Here is a 13,369-nt window from a genome sequence, read left to right as displayed (position 1 = left end):
AAAACTACACAAACACCACACAACAGTCATGGCAAGTGTCTGCAATCTCTGATTGCTCTTGTTCTTGTTTTGCTTTTGCATTTTCACAGCGATAAATTTTAAGATTTGGGATACTTTTGTTTTTTTACCTTATTTAGACGGTTAAACAATTTTTGTACATTTTGTTATGGTGAGAAAATGCGGTTATGCAATGTTTGGACTAGGACAGTTTGGTACAAGTCTGTACTACTCTGTCATGGCATAATGGACATGTTTGAACATCGACTTCCCATGAGTCTACTTTCTGTCCAACCTTGCAATGAGAGAGTGGTGTGCCCAATCAGCAATTCAGTGTCTTTTCTGAGTCTGTACCATACCCAGTTCTTTGATTTTCATCAAGAGCTGTTTACAATGCAAAAGGAAAGTGTAAATCACTGCAGAACTAAAGCCACTGCCACACCTTGACGTTTTAGCCAGCATATGGCAACGTATCAAAATGTATGTAAAATGCTGGCATACGCTCAACTATTGATGTTTTTTTTCCAGTTTTGGGTGTATTCATAACGTATTAGTAACGTAAACGAAACGTTTCGATAACTGATAGATAACTTATACCAACGAATGCTTAGCGTGTTGTCGGCGTTCACAACCTATGCCCAACGATAGTCTAACTTATGTATAGCGCGGCAGCGTATTGCCGATGATCACGTGGTGTAGCCTATTAAAAGGCTGCGGCTCGACAATTCAAATCATAACCGCACTAGACATTGAAGTGTTAAGCCGCTGTCACACCTTGACGTTTTAGCCAGAGTATGCCGACATATGAAAAATTTTCGGAATACGCTGGCAAATGTCGAATACGTTATGGGCAAGTTTTGTGTACGTTAATAGCACGCTGAAGCCCACAGGCATACATCGTAGTATGCAGAGTAAATCGACAAATTTTAAGCATGCTGAAAATTTTTAGACGTATGCCAGCGTATGACGCACACGTTCTGCATACGCTGGCCATAAGTTGTAGGCACGTTATGCGATCGTTGACACACGTTACTTGTAAGTTACTCATAAGTCGAAACACGTTGAGGTAATGTTTAGCGTACCCGAAACTTATTTCTAACCTATGAGTAACGTGCTTTGAACCTACAGTATGGGTAACGTATTTCCAACGCATATTGACGTATGTAGATGTATTTGACGTCTTCCGGACAACCACAGAACTTACTGAATGTGTTACTAACTTACAGCTACCGTATAATGGCGTATTGGCAGCGTTTAGGGGAATTGCTATATAAAAATGGGGTTCACACAGGAGGAACGCGTCAGTATTCCAGACTCCATGGTTTTTTAATTAATTAATTTATTTCCTTCGGCATTACGGTGATGTTGACACTTCATTTTCTAGTGCGGTTATGATTTAAATCATTGAGCGGCAGCCTAATAATTATATTATATTATAACCGCACTAGAAATCGAAGTGTCAACATCACTGTCATGCCGAAGAAAAAAATAAAAAATAATAAAATAAAAACCATGGAGTCTGGAACACTGACGCTAAAGATTACCTCGACGTGTTTCGACTTATGAGTAACTTACAAGTAACGTGTGTCGACATGTGTCAACGATCGCGTAACGTGCCTTCAACTTATGGCCAGCGTATGCGGAACGTGTGAGTCATATGCTGGCATATGTCGAAAATTTTTGAGCATGTTAAAATTTGTCGACGAGCTCGGCGTACTACGACATATACCAGCGTGCTCTTAACGTATACAAAGCTTACCCATAACGTATTCGACGTTTGCCAGCGTTTTAGACAAATTTTCATACGTCGGCATACGCTGGCTAAATCTTCAAGGTGTGACAGTGGCTTAAACAACACAATTCCCGTGTCTTTGAAGTGGTCAAGAAGAATGGGAAGCAGAGTGCTTGGTATGTAGAGAGTTGGTACATCCGTCTCTGTGGATAATAAAGGTGCTATTGATTTATACTCTCATGTGGACTCAGACAAGCACAATATTTCTCGTAATAATTCAGGATTTCGACTGGAATAACGGCAGTTTGCAGTCAAAATTAATCGAGGTCCTAAACACACCGAATAGAGACTGCTGATAAGATTGCTCAATATGTAAAGGAAACTCTTGAAAAGTGTCCTCTTTTTTATTTGTTGCAGTGTCCCTCTCCAGTGTCCTCTTTCTTGAAAGTTAAAATATGGTAACCCTATTTACAGGAGGAATTTTGAGATGACATAGTAAGAATGGGTACGTTTGATTTGGATTGAAAGGGATGGATCAAACAAACGGTGAGTGCATGCTTGTTATCGATTTGATAATTTTGCATGTGTCTAACCGGATTAACGTTCACTTGCTCGATTAACTCCATTGGAAAACATTCCGGGCAATGATTTTTGTAGTGTTTTAAATGAACAATTATACAATTTATTTCAGAACATGTCACTTTCTGCAATTTTTTTTTCATTTGTGCAATTCTATTTTTTCTTTAAACCATAGATAAATCAATTTTGAGTATAAATCGAGGTCAAGACTTCTGGAGGGTAGGAGGGGGGAACTATCCATTTCTATGCCAAGAAAAATAAAAATAAATAAATATATACACAATTCAAACAAAATTTCAGATGAAAAGTCTGTGGATTTTTCTGGTGGTGGTAGTGGTGGTGGTATTGGAGTTCCTTAACAGTGTGTGGAGTCTTCATAACAAGTTATGGATGTTTATAAGGAAGGAGTTAAAACTGGATGAGTCATCACTCTGTAGCAAGAGTGAAAAATTTATTTTTGATCAGGTGTGGCAATGAAACCTATTCCAATTACAACGATATAAGAAGCCTTAACCCACACTACTATTGAGCTGCATCCTTGAATTTGTATAAATGTTCCATAACACAAAGTGGAGAACAATGTTCCAGAAATGTGAAACTGAAATTTCATCCCTGAATTGTTTTTGCTGTGGTAAGACCTTGCTGTGGCACAGCTAACGGTGTGAATGTAGCATGTAGTTGTGGAAGACCCTGGAAAATAACTTACCAGAAGAGCAACACATATGGGGCCATGGACGATGTACAGCAGCGTTGTCGGACGTATCCAGTATCTGCACACAGGCAACAAGCAATGCTGTACTTATGGGAACATCTGCAAGGCCCTATATTTGTTATGTACACAAAATGGTAGAATTTTTCAACCTTCCTGTTTCCATTTTGTGTTCCTGTATAATTGTGCACAACATAGCACTTTGGACTTGGAAAGCATAGAACCTGCGAGTAGATACAAAGCAACTGAGATGTCTAACCTCAGTATATAAATAATAAGCATGTTACCCACCCTTGATTAAAAAAAAAAAACTTTCAATTAAATAGAGTAATAACTACAAAAATTTTTTTGTGTACCTTGTCGAGGTTTGTATGAGAGCGAACACACAACACACAGCAAGGGGGGCATGAGACAAGAGGGGCAGGAGTGGGAAGGATAAAACAGTGGGGACAGACATGAGGAGATCTGAGGACGGGAGAGGGATGGGGCGGGGAACACGGGGAAAACAAGATGGACATTACAGGGACTTTCAAGAAGGAAAGCAGGGAATTTGAAGGAGGTGGGTTTGGGGTGGATTAACGGGGGTAGAAAAGACGATAAGAGGTGGTGGTGAACAGCTGTTTTGAAGGCCTGGAGGGAAGAAAGGGATTGAATGGAGTGTGGGAGTTTATTCCAAAGGTGGGAAAAAGGAGGAATGAAAGAGTGAAGGTGAGGAGTGATTCGTGATTTTGGTAGTTTTATGAGAAGGGGTTGTTGGCGGACCCTGAGCACGCTGCGGAAAAAAGGTGGGGAAAAATCGCAGACACAGCGGGGGGGGGGGCAAGACCGGAGAGGAGATGGAAGAAGACAGAAAGACCACCGACCAACCTGTGGTGAGAGAGAGAGGCCCAAAGACTCAGCCTCATCACGGAAGATGCCAATGATCCAAAATGCCTTGGTTTCCACAGCGTGAAGCTGAGAAAGGTGGGAGGCAGGAGCACCAGCCCGGAGAGGAGAGCAGTACTCCATCAGGCTGCAGACAAAAGCTTTGTTTGTGGTCAGGAGCTCAGGTGGGCTGAGGAAGGACTTTGCACGACGGAGGATTCCCAGTCGGCGACTGGCTTTGGAGGACAGGTTGGAAATGTGGCTTTCCCAGGAAAGGTCATGGCAGATAGTGAGACCCAGAAGCTTGAAAGGAAGGTCTTCTTCCAGATGATTGTTGAGAAAGTAGATTGGGGGGGGGGGGTTCCAAACGGTCCTCTCAGAGAGACATAGTGAGAGTGTGAGGTTTGTCCGGATTGAAAGACATGTTCCACGTGTTGGACCAGTTTGTGATTTTACCCAGATCTGCAGTGAGCGAAGAAGCTGCTGCTTGCCAGTCTGAGTGATAACAGATGGTACGGCAGAGGGTGGAGTCATCAGCAAAGAGATAAAGAGGAGTTTCCAGAGAGTCGGAGAGATCATTGATGAAAACGAGAAAAAGAAGAGGGCCCAGAATGCTACCTTTAGGACCTCCAGCCTGGACAGGAAGAGGGGATGAAAGGACTCCATTAAGGGCCACACGTTGACTGCGACAGGAGAGGAAGTCTGCGAGCCTTGAGTGGAGATGGCCGTGGATACCATAGGAAGAGAGTTTGGTGAGCAGGGCAGGGTACCAGACCGTGTCAAAAGCACGCGATACGTCTTGGGATACGGCTCGGATTTCAATCTCAAGGGATATGGCTCTGATTTCATGTACGACATTGAGGACCTCCATCCACTGTTGGGAGAACAGAAGCAGCATATCCAGGTTAGAGTGACCTGGTCTGAAACCAAATTGATGATCGGAAATCAAGCCATTGGAGAAGAGGAAGGATTTATTGTCTCAAGCAATGATGGATTCCATAACGTTGCTGATGATTGGAAGAAGGCTGCTTGGTCTGTAGTTACAGGGATCTATTTTTGCACCTTTTTATGCAGGGCAGTAATGTTTGTTGACTTCCAAGCATATGGCAGATGACCTTGAGCAAATGAGAGGGTGAATAGAACAGAGAGAGGGTGAGCAAGAGCAGAGTAGCATGTTTTTAGGAAACGTGGGCTGATGTCGTCTGGACCGGTTGCAGAATCAGAGTCAAGGTTTGACAGCAAGCTCTCCACCTTGTCAGCAGAAAAGGACACAGAGTCCAGGGACAGCTGGGTGCGACTGGGTAAGGTGGGTAGAGAAAGCGATGGGTTTTGGACACAATATTTCGATGCAAACACCGAGTTTAGGCATTCAGCCTTTTCACGTGCGGTATCTGCAGTGCAGCCATTTGATGTAAGGGAGGGAACATACAACAGAAACAGATTTGATTAGACGCCACCATAATTTTGAGGAGGGAGAGAGGTTTGAGAGTTCAGACTTGAGATGAGAAAGATTGTTCTGAGCTTTATGGAAGGAACTGAGATTGCCCTCATTTGGGTTTGCTTTCCATGAGGCAAAGGCGAGTTGTTTCAGGACAACTGCCTCACCACATGCTTCAGTGAACCATGGGTGGGAGGAAGGGTAGGACAACTGAAGACGAGAGGGGATAAATCTGAGCATGAGGGAGAGCAAGTTTCTTTGAAATAATTCCCAGGATGAGTTGATGTTTGAGAAATTAGAGATGCGAGACGAGTCTAGAAGTTTAATGGCTGCTTGGAGACCCTGCCAGTCAGCTTGAGTGTAATGCCAGACTCGACGGCGCTGATGTGGTTCTCTGATAACAGCCAGAGAGATGTCCACTTTAATAAGCACGTGGTCAGAAGAACCGACTGGAGCGGAGGAAGAACAGCAGATCTTTTCAGGGAAAATTCTGAGGGATAAGTGCAGTTTATTTTAGGAATACCATTCCCTTCACTTATGAACATCTACAATGGCAACACAAGTGTGCAGAGGTCATTCATCAATAACTAATCTAAAATCATCATTTTATATTAATAACATCTTCAGAGGGTTTTAAAAGATTTCCTGAATTCAAATTAAAGAACAGAAAACATTTCCATTTTATTTAGAAATACTTCACGAGCCTTTGTCAGAATGCCCTCACCTGTCATCAAGGTAAAGTTTCCGTGTTATTGAATAAATGAGAACTGGGACTGCAGGGAAGGCTGAAATGACATCAAGGAGTTGTTATTATTATAATTATAAATGTTTTTTTTTTTTAAATAGAGGTAAGTCTGAAACTTCTCATAAATACCATTAAAGTTTACATTAACGCAACTTGAGATGGTAAACCTTCTCCTTCTCTTCCTTGGGCAGACAGATTATAGCAATGATATCAAATGCAACAACAACAAAAAAAAAACAACAGAGCAAAATATGAGAATTTTTTTTAATGGTATTTCACGCAACCCTTAATGTGAAGAGGCCTTCTTGGCAGAAGCACATTAGTTGCAGTGGATTGTTTATTGCTTTGGACTCTCCGTTTCTTTAACTTCTGAATGCATGCAGTGGTGAGGGGCCAGCGAGGGCAAGCATTCATTGAGGTGATAGTGAGGAGAGAGATGTTTAAGGTAATGAAGGGTACAGACAAAATAAGTGCAGAAGAGGTCTTCAGCAGAGCAGACAGTGATAGGACCAAGGGCAATAGCCTGAGTGTAAGGTAAGTATCTTTCACTCAGAGGGTAGTTAAAGCATGCAATGGTCTCCCTGGAAAGGTAGTAGCACCAGAAACAGTATAAAGGTTTAAATTTGAATTTGATAAGTACCTAAAAGCATTGAAAACAGAGGGGTACAGTGATATTGGCAGGACTTGCAGGTCGCTTGAAAATGGATGGGTGATTGTGTGCATCTTTGCTGAGTGTGATATCTGTTAGTTAGAGGGTCCCATCAAGGGATTGTGTGGTTGGTGTGTAATATTCACTCTAAAACCACATCCAACCAAACCCTCTCTCCTCTCCCACAATTATTTTATTTTATTTTAACACCCAAGTGCAATCCCTGTGGCTGCCACCAAGGGCGTCGTTGGGCACTGGCCCATGGGAATGTGTCCCAAATGTTCTTTGCTGTGCCCCACATCTATCTTTACCCCTTGGCTACAATAGGCCACGATGACGACTAGCCTATTTTTCTACATGTGCCACTGTGTTGAATTTTTTATTGGGGTGGGAGGGGGATCTGAAATTTGAGAGAGCCCTGGCCCCAAATAGTTTTGGAAGGTACATAGTGATACCTCTCTGTCTGCCACACTTTTCTCATCACCACTTCTCTCCCTCCCCCATCCACCTAATGAAAATAAGTCCTTAGTTTGACAGATATATTTAATCTGGTGTTGGTGTAGCGCAGGCAAAATAGGCCGAATTGCCTTCTCCTGCATCAAATTTCCTTGTTTTATCTTCGTGGCACCACAAGTCCAGCAGCTGGGGCTCCCCAAATTTGGCACCCCATGCGATTGCCTGTCCCAAAAAACAGCCCCTGTTCTTGCATTTGAAATATATATTCTGTATATATTGTTGCGAATTCGCGCCTGCCGGCGTGCGAATGGCCACGTAACTCGAATCGTGGCACGTCGCCCACCGGACGGACAATTCTGTCGTGACCCTCTCGGAACAACGCTGGGAGTTAGTCACGGGTGGGCCTTTCGACATCACCACAATCGTGCCAATCGGCCAACCGCGTAGGATAGGGTTGTTCGCCAAACTCTACCTACCTAAGTACCCATGCGGATGGTAAACCGGGCGATCGTACCTCGCTACAGGTCGACTCCGGACACGAGCCGCTTGGGCGGCCCATTCCATACTATCGGAGTAACCGAGCGGTGTTATCGTCGACCTGGACGGTTCAGATTAATTACCGGGATGTTGCACCCACTACGAACCCCTTACGTGAAGCAGGATGGAGAGTCAATTAAAAGGAAGGAGACGAAGTGAAACGGGCACAGTTCAACATGCAAGCACTTTATTACGCAACACACGGAAAGCACGTATATACAGCCATACACAAAAAGCAAATGTAATACAACCGACTAACCGACACACGGCAACACTTACGCAGTTCTACTTCATAGATGGCGCCAACACACATTTACACAAAAGCAAAAGAAAGAAGCCACCCTCACAGACAAGGAGGCAGACAGGCCCGTAGGCCAAATGTGCGCGGGACCTAGAGGAGTGGCTAGGTCCGCGAGACCGGGGAGGTCTTACCCGCGTCCTCGTGACGCGTTGGCGGGCAAGCCGCAAAGTGTCCACGCCGCTGTTCCCCGACTCCAGGCCCCTGGCGTGCTTGTTGGCACCACGTTTGGGGTGGGGCAGGAACGGGGCCCTCTTTTGCACTATCTCAGCGTGGGGGAAGGGGAAATTGTTGATGCCCTGGGGGAGGGGAGTGGCTGGCTGGCTTGGGTCCTGCGACGAGACGAGCGATCCCCCACACCGCAACCTCGTCGCCGACCACCGTCGTCCTTGCCTCGGACCCGAGCTTCCTTGCCCCGACCAGCCGCCTGCAGCTCCACCGCGCGCACTCGACTCAACTCCACCAACGCGACGCTCCTTGTCTCCAAAAGCAACTTTTACGACACACTCACCTCCTCGCTCAACTCCAGCGCAACTCCAGCCCGAGCGATTGGAGGCGGGGCCACACCGCTGACCCCCCGGTCAGCCATTGGTCAGGCAAAAATGGGTGTGAACCTCCCCTGATCCTAAAATTTGCATAGACAGACCGAGACGGAATTCGCCTACACGCGCCTGGAGGCGGGGCCAAGCCGCCTCGCGCTTGCTCATTGGATGGAGGAGAAGTGGGCGTGAAGCATTCCTGATCCGAATTTTCCCCTCGGAAAGGCCGCCATTCGTGCTCGCGGCTCGGTGCGTTCGGCACCAATCGCCAAACCGGCCCGAGACAGCCCGACGTTCAGTGTTCACAGGTGGTGCAGGAATGGCCGAAGAAGGGATGATGTGGGATGAAGTTGTGAAGGTAAAGGCGAAGGTGGTGGTGTGGCGTTGTTGTAGTGTGGTTGGTGCTGTGGTGGGGATGGCGTGGTTGTTGAGATGCTGTTTGTTTGAAATAAAAGATAGAGAAAGAAAAAGGACTAACTCAAAGCATCGCAGCCCGGATGCATCACATAAATTCCCTCTATACAACGGGTTTGGGCTAACTACACATGTACCTATGGAGATATCTCACCTGAGGGCCCTTTATGGTGTAATGCGAATTTCCACAACCGTAACAATATATATATATATATATATATATATATATATATATATATATATATATATATATATATATATATATATATAAATCTGATGGTGGAACAAAGAAAGGGGCGTGCCGAAATATTAATATAGATTTATGTGTGTGTATATATATACATATATATATATATATATATATATATATATATATATATATATATATATATATATATATATATATATATATATATATTTATACACACACACACATAAATCTATATTAATATTTCGGCACGCCCCTTTCTTTGTTCCACCATCAGATTTTTGTTACTGCATGAAATGAAACAAGATTTGGCACATATACTAATGATATTATCTTCTTCCTTAAGAGGCCCCTCAAAATTCGTTTTGATGCATTTTCACAAACTCCAACCGATTCCATTCAAATTCGGTACGATTATGGCTTTTGATCCAACTTAGGTCATTGGCTATAAATCTTTCCCATAACACTTCCGATATTCGAAAAAAAATCGATAAATCGATATCCCTTATGGGATTTTCCATTCAAATCCACTCAAGTTTAAGGCCTACGGGGGACGCAAATTTCCACTTTGCCCCGGGCACTGTTTACCTCCGCTACGCCAAGCTGTTAGGGTTAGGGTTAGGGTTAGCTACCCTAACACTAACCCTAACAGCTAACCCTAACCCTAACAGCTAACCTTAACCCCAACCCTAACCCTAACAGCTAACCCTAACCCTAACCGCTAACCCCTAACAGCTATTCAGGAAATTTGCAAGAAAGCCCGGGCAACGCCAGGCTTTATTGATAGCCTGAGCAACGCCGGGCATTACTACGAGTATAAAATATAAGGCTCTTTCGAATAAATGACTGATATAAAAGATCGGAACCTTCTGGTGATGAAGAAATCTGAAATTTTGCGTGCCGATGAACATCGAAGTCAGTACACCAGAAGAGAAGAAGAAGAAGAAAAAAAAAATCAACAGACAACATCCATAAATGAAAATATATGTAAATGAAAAAAGTAAATTAAAAATAAATAAATAAATTTTAAAAAGGGGGAAAAAATGCAGGTAAGCAGCGAGAGCCAATGGGGAAGCACAGTAGTTTTGTGTGCCAACTGACATCGAAGCCGATACACCAGTGAAAATCACAGAACCGTTGGAAAGCATCCGTAAATGAAAATATAAAAAATGAAAAATTAAATGCAGGTAAGCAACCCATGACAAAAGGGAAACACAGATCATATGCTTACACAATGTGTTTGGACAACCCATGAATATGTGTGTATGTATATGTATATATATATATATATATATATATATATATATATATATATATATATATATATATATATATATATATATATATATATATATATATATTGCAAACCAATGATCATCAAATCCATTGGGACCATTCTCTGTACAGAATGTTGGTGTTGCCAGAGCAGTCTCCTGGAGGATTGGCTACCATCCTGGACAGGTCACCACTCCAACAACTTTCCATGTTATTAAGATTACTTGAATGACTTGCTCATCCCAGCAAGTTGGGACTGATTTTGCCAACCTCAGAAGGATGACAGGCTGAGTCAACCCCACCTCGTATTAATTCAATAGGAGGCAGGATTTGAACTCAGGACCCAATGAACCCAAGCCCACCAGCCTAGCCATTAAGCCAAGAACAGGCATAAACCACCGACTCACTGACTGATATTAAAGATCGGTACCTTCCGGGTGACATAGAAAGCTGATATCTTGCATGCCAATGGGCATCAAATCTTGTCCACTGGGAAACATCACAGAATCATTGGGAAACATCCATAAATAAAAATATAAATAAATGGAGAAAAATAAATGAAAATATATAAATGAACAAAATGCAGGTGAGCGACCGAAGACAATGGGGAAGCAGGGTAATTTTGAGTGACGACAGACATTAAAGCTGCTACACCAGGGAAAAACAAAAATCACAGAACCATCAGAAAGCATCTGTAAATGAAAAGATAAATAAATGAAGAAAAAAAACGAAATGAAAATAAACAAATGAAAAATCAAATGCAGGTGAACGACTCGAGACAATGGGGAAGCACGGTTTATGTGCTTACACAATGTGTAAGCATACCGCACTAGTATGTACTGTGTATTATTTATATGTATATATATATATATATATATATATATATATATATATATATATATATATATATATATATATATACACACATTATTAATGGGTGTGACTCCATCCTTGTCAACACCTGCATGCAGTAATCAAAAAGTCCATTCTTAATGTAATACTTCAATCCACTGTTCCTACACATGGTCTCACTATGCACATACTTATACTCAAACCGGAATTATTTTACTTTATACAAATGCGATTGGGAGGGGTGAGTGTGCCACGAGGGGTACCTGCATCCTTGACTCATTGAAGAGTTCATCTAGTTCATGCACTAGTTCATTATTCCTCTCTCCCGAGAAGAACCCTTTTACCCAAGGTCGGTTCACTGGGGTTCTGGGCCTTGGCGCAACAAAGTGTTCGAGGTGGCTTCAGGGCCCTAGCAGCAAACATCAGTAGACAGAAGATGGCCTAACCAATGGCCCATGTGGCATCTTAACAAATGGAAGCCTTCTTGGGCTGGCCTAGCCCTTTTAGCCCAAAACAAACATGGCCGTGGCAACAGGCGGCTCAGGCTGACTGGTAGGCACATGAGCCTGCAGCACGAGAGAGGTTGATGGGTGATATCTGACAGGTAGAAGGGCCTGCAGCAACATCCAGGCTGGTGGCAGCACTTGTTGGGCAGGAGCATGCGTGAGGCAGCAGATATTGGACTGCCGGCTTCAGCCATAATCTTATCCTAACCCTACCGGCCCCACTAATCCCTCTATTCTATACCTAGCACCTGCCCCTCTAAAATCTAAATCCATCAAAACTAACCTGTCACTCCAAGATCCTGAATCTTATGAAACTAAACTGTCTCAAGGCACGTGTGATGACTAAGGTTGGAGTGGCATGGCCTTTTCTGGCTCACTGGCAGAGTGGCTCGATGGGGGTGTGCCTTCCCTTAAATTAACAATTGGGGACTCGAGGGGTCCTCACAAAATCCAATTGCCCTATACCTGTTCTATCCAGTGGCCATAGACATTAAAATGGTGAGAAGGGGAAGCATCTCTTCATTAACAGCACTTTCAGAAAGAAAACACATTTTCATCTTTATTCTTAACCCCCCTCCATTGTGGTGATGCATAACCAAATTTATCTGGCACTCCACGTGCTGCTACTCTACTCGATGTGGTTCTTGCCTTCAAATTTTCTTTCTGTGCTCCTGCACAATCTTGTAGTTCGGCAATGTGCCCCACCATGCAGGATCCTTGCCTGCTCTCGAATGGGGCACCCCCAACTGCTGGGGCCAAATTATGACCTGCCTTACCCGGCCGACTTCTGGGCAGGTCTCTCCGCTCCCTAAATGTGCCCTCTCTGACATATAGCGCCTCAGGTCCTCTGGCAAGTAACCGAGCCCATCTCAACAATAAATTTAGCTTTCCCCTCTCAGCATCCTTGGCCTGTGTCGTGTCAATGCACTCCCAGTGCCCAAGGTTCCCTTCCTCGAGCTCTGGCACACTCTTGGACCACACTCTCACGCACGAGTCCCACCCCTTTAATTCACTCTTGCACCAATTTCAATTCTACCTTGCTTCTCTCAGCACCAACACTGGAATGGCATCCATGTTCAAAAACCACTGAATCCCCTCGATATACTAATTGCTAAAATGGGGATTCATCTCCACATGGGGCTGGGGAGGGGGTGCTTCCATTTATTTCTATTCTCACCCACCTCTTCACACCATTCCATTAAATAAACAATGACTAAATTTGTGCCATGGTCACTATCAATTACATCCATCACTCTTCTTTTTGGGATGAGGGGGGGGCTCACACACCTCACTCCTTACTGCCCCAACATGACCTCCCCTTCCACTATGTTCATCTCTTCCGGCGCTACTTCTGTTTTATTTTCCTCTGTCTCTTTCTCTGGTGCTACTTCCATTTCCACTTTAATTACAACTGTCACTGAAGGTCGACAGGGGTTATGTTTTCACCCATTTGTCCATTTGTTTGTCTGTGAGCACAATATCTCAAAAATTTGTGAATGGATTCGGACTAAATTTGGTGGACAGGTTGGTTGTGTGATGAGGCCAAATGATTCAATTTTGGTGAAGATCCA

At 43.7% G+C, this 13,369-nt stretch overlaps 1 pseudogene across 1 annotated transcript in view; it reads right to left on the bottom strand.

Moving 5' to 3' along the window:
* Positions 1 to 13,369, bottom strand: part of LOC147032271 (calcitonin gene-related peptide type 1 receptor-like) — a 58,521-nt pseudogene that overhangs the window by 22,509 nt on the left and 22,643 nt on the right. The window contains exons 8-9 of the transcript XR_015055101.1: positions 6,044 to 6,104; positions 3,015 to 3,078 (exon numbers count right to left, since the gene is read on the bottom strand). The product of XR_015055101.1 is annotated as a calcitonin gene-related peptide type 1 receptor-like (transcript). The remainder of the gene's footprint in view (positions 1 to 3,014; positions 3,079 to 6,043; positions 6,105 to 13,369) is intronic.

The sequence above is a fragment of the Eptatretus burgeri genome, chromosome 2, assembly GCF_056783735.1.
Source record: "Eptatretus burgeri isolate ZD-2024b chromosome 2, Ebu_testis_v1, whole genome shotgun sequence".
Lineage (NCBI taxonomy): Eukaryota > Metazoa > Chordata > Myxini > Myxiniformes > Myxinidae > Eptatretus > Eptatretus burgeri.
The sequence above is the reverse complement of the archived record's forward strand: the minus strand, read 5'-3'. Positions and strand labels throughout refer to the sequence as shown.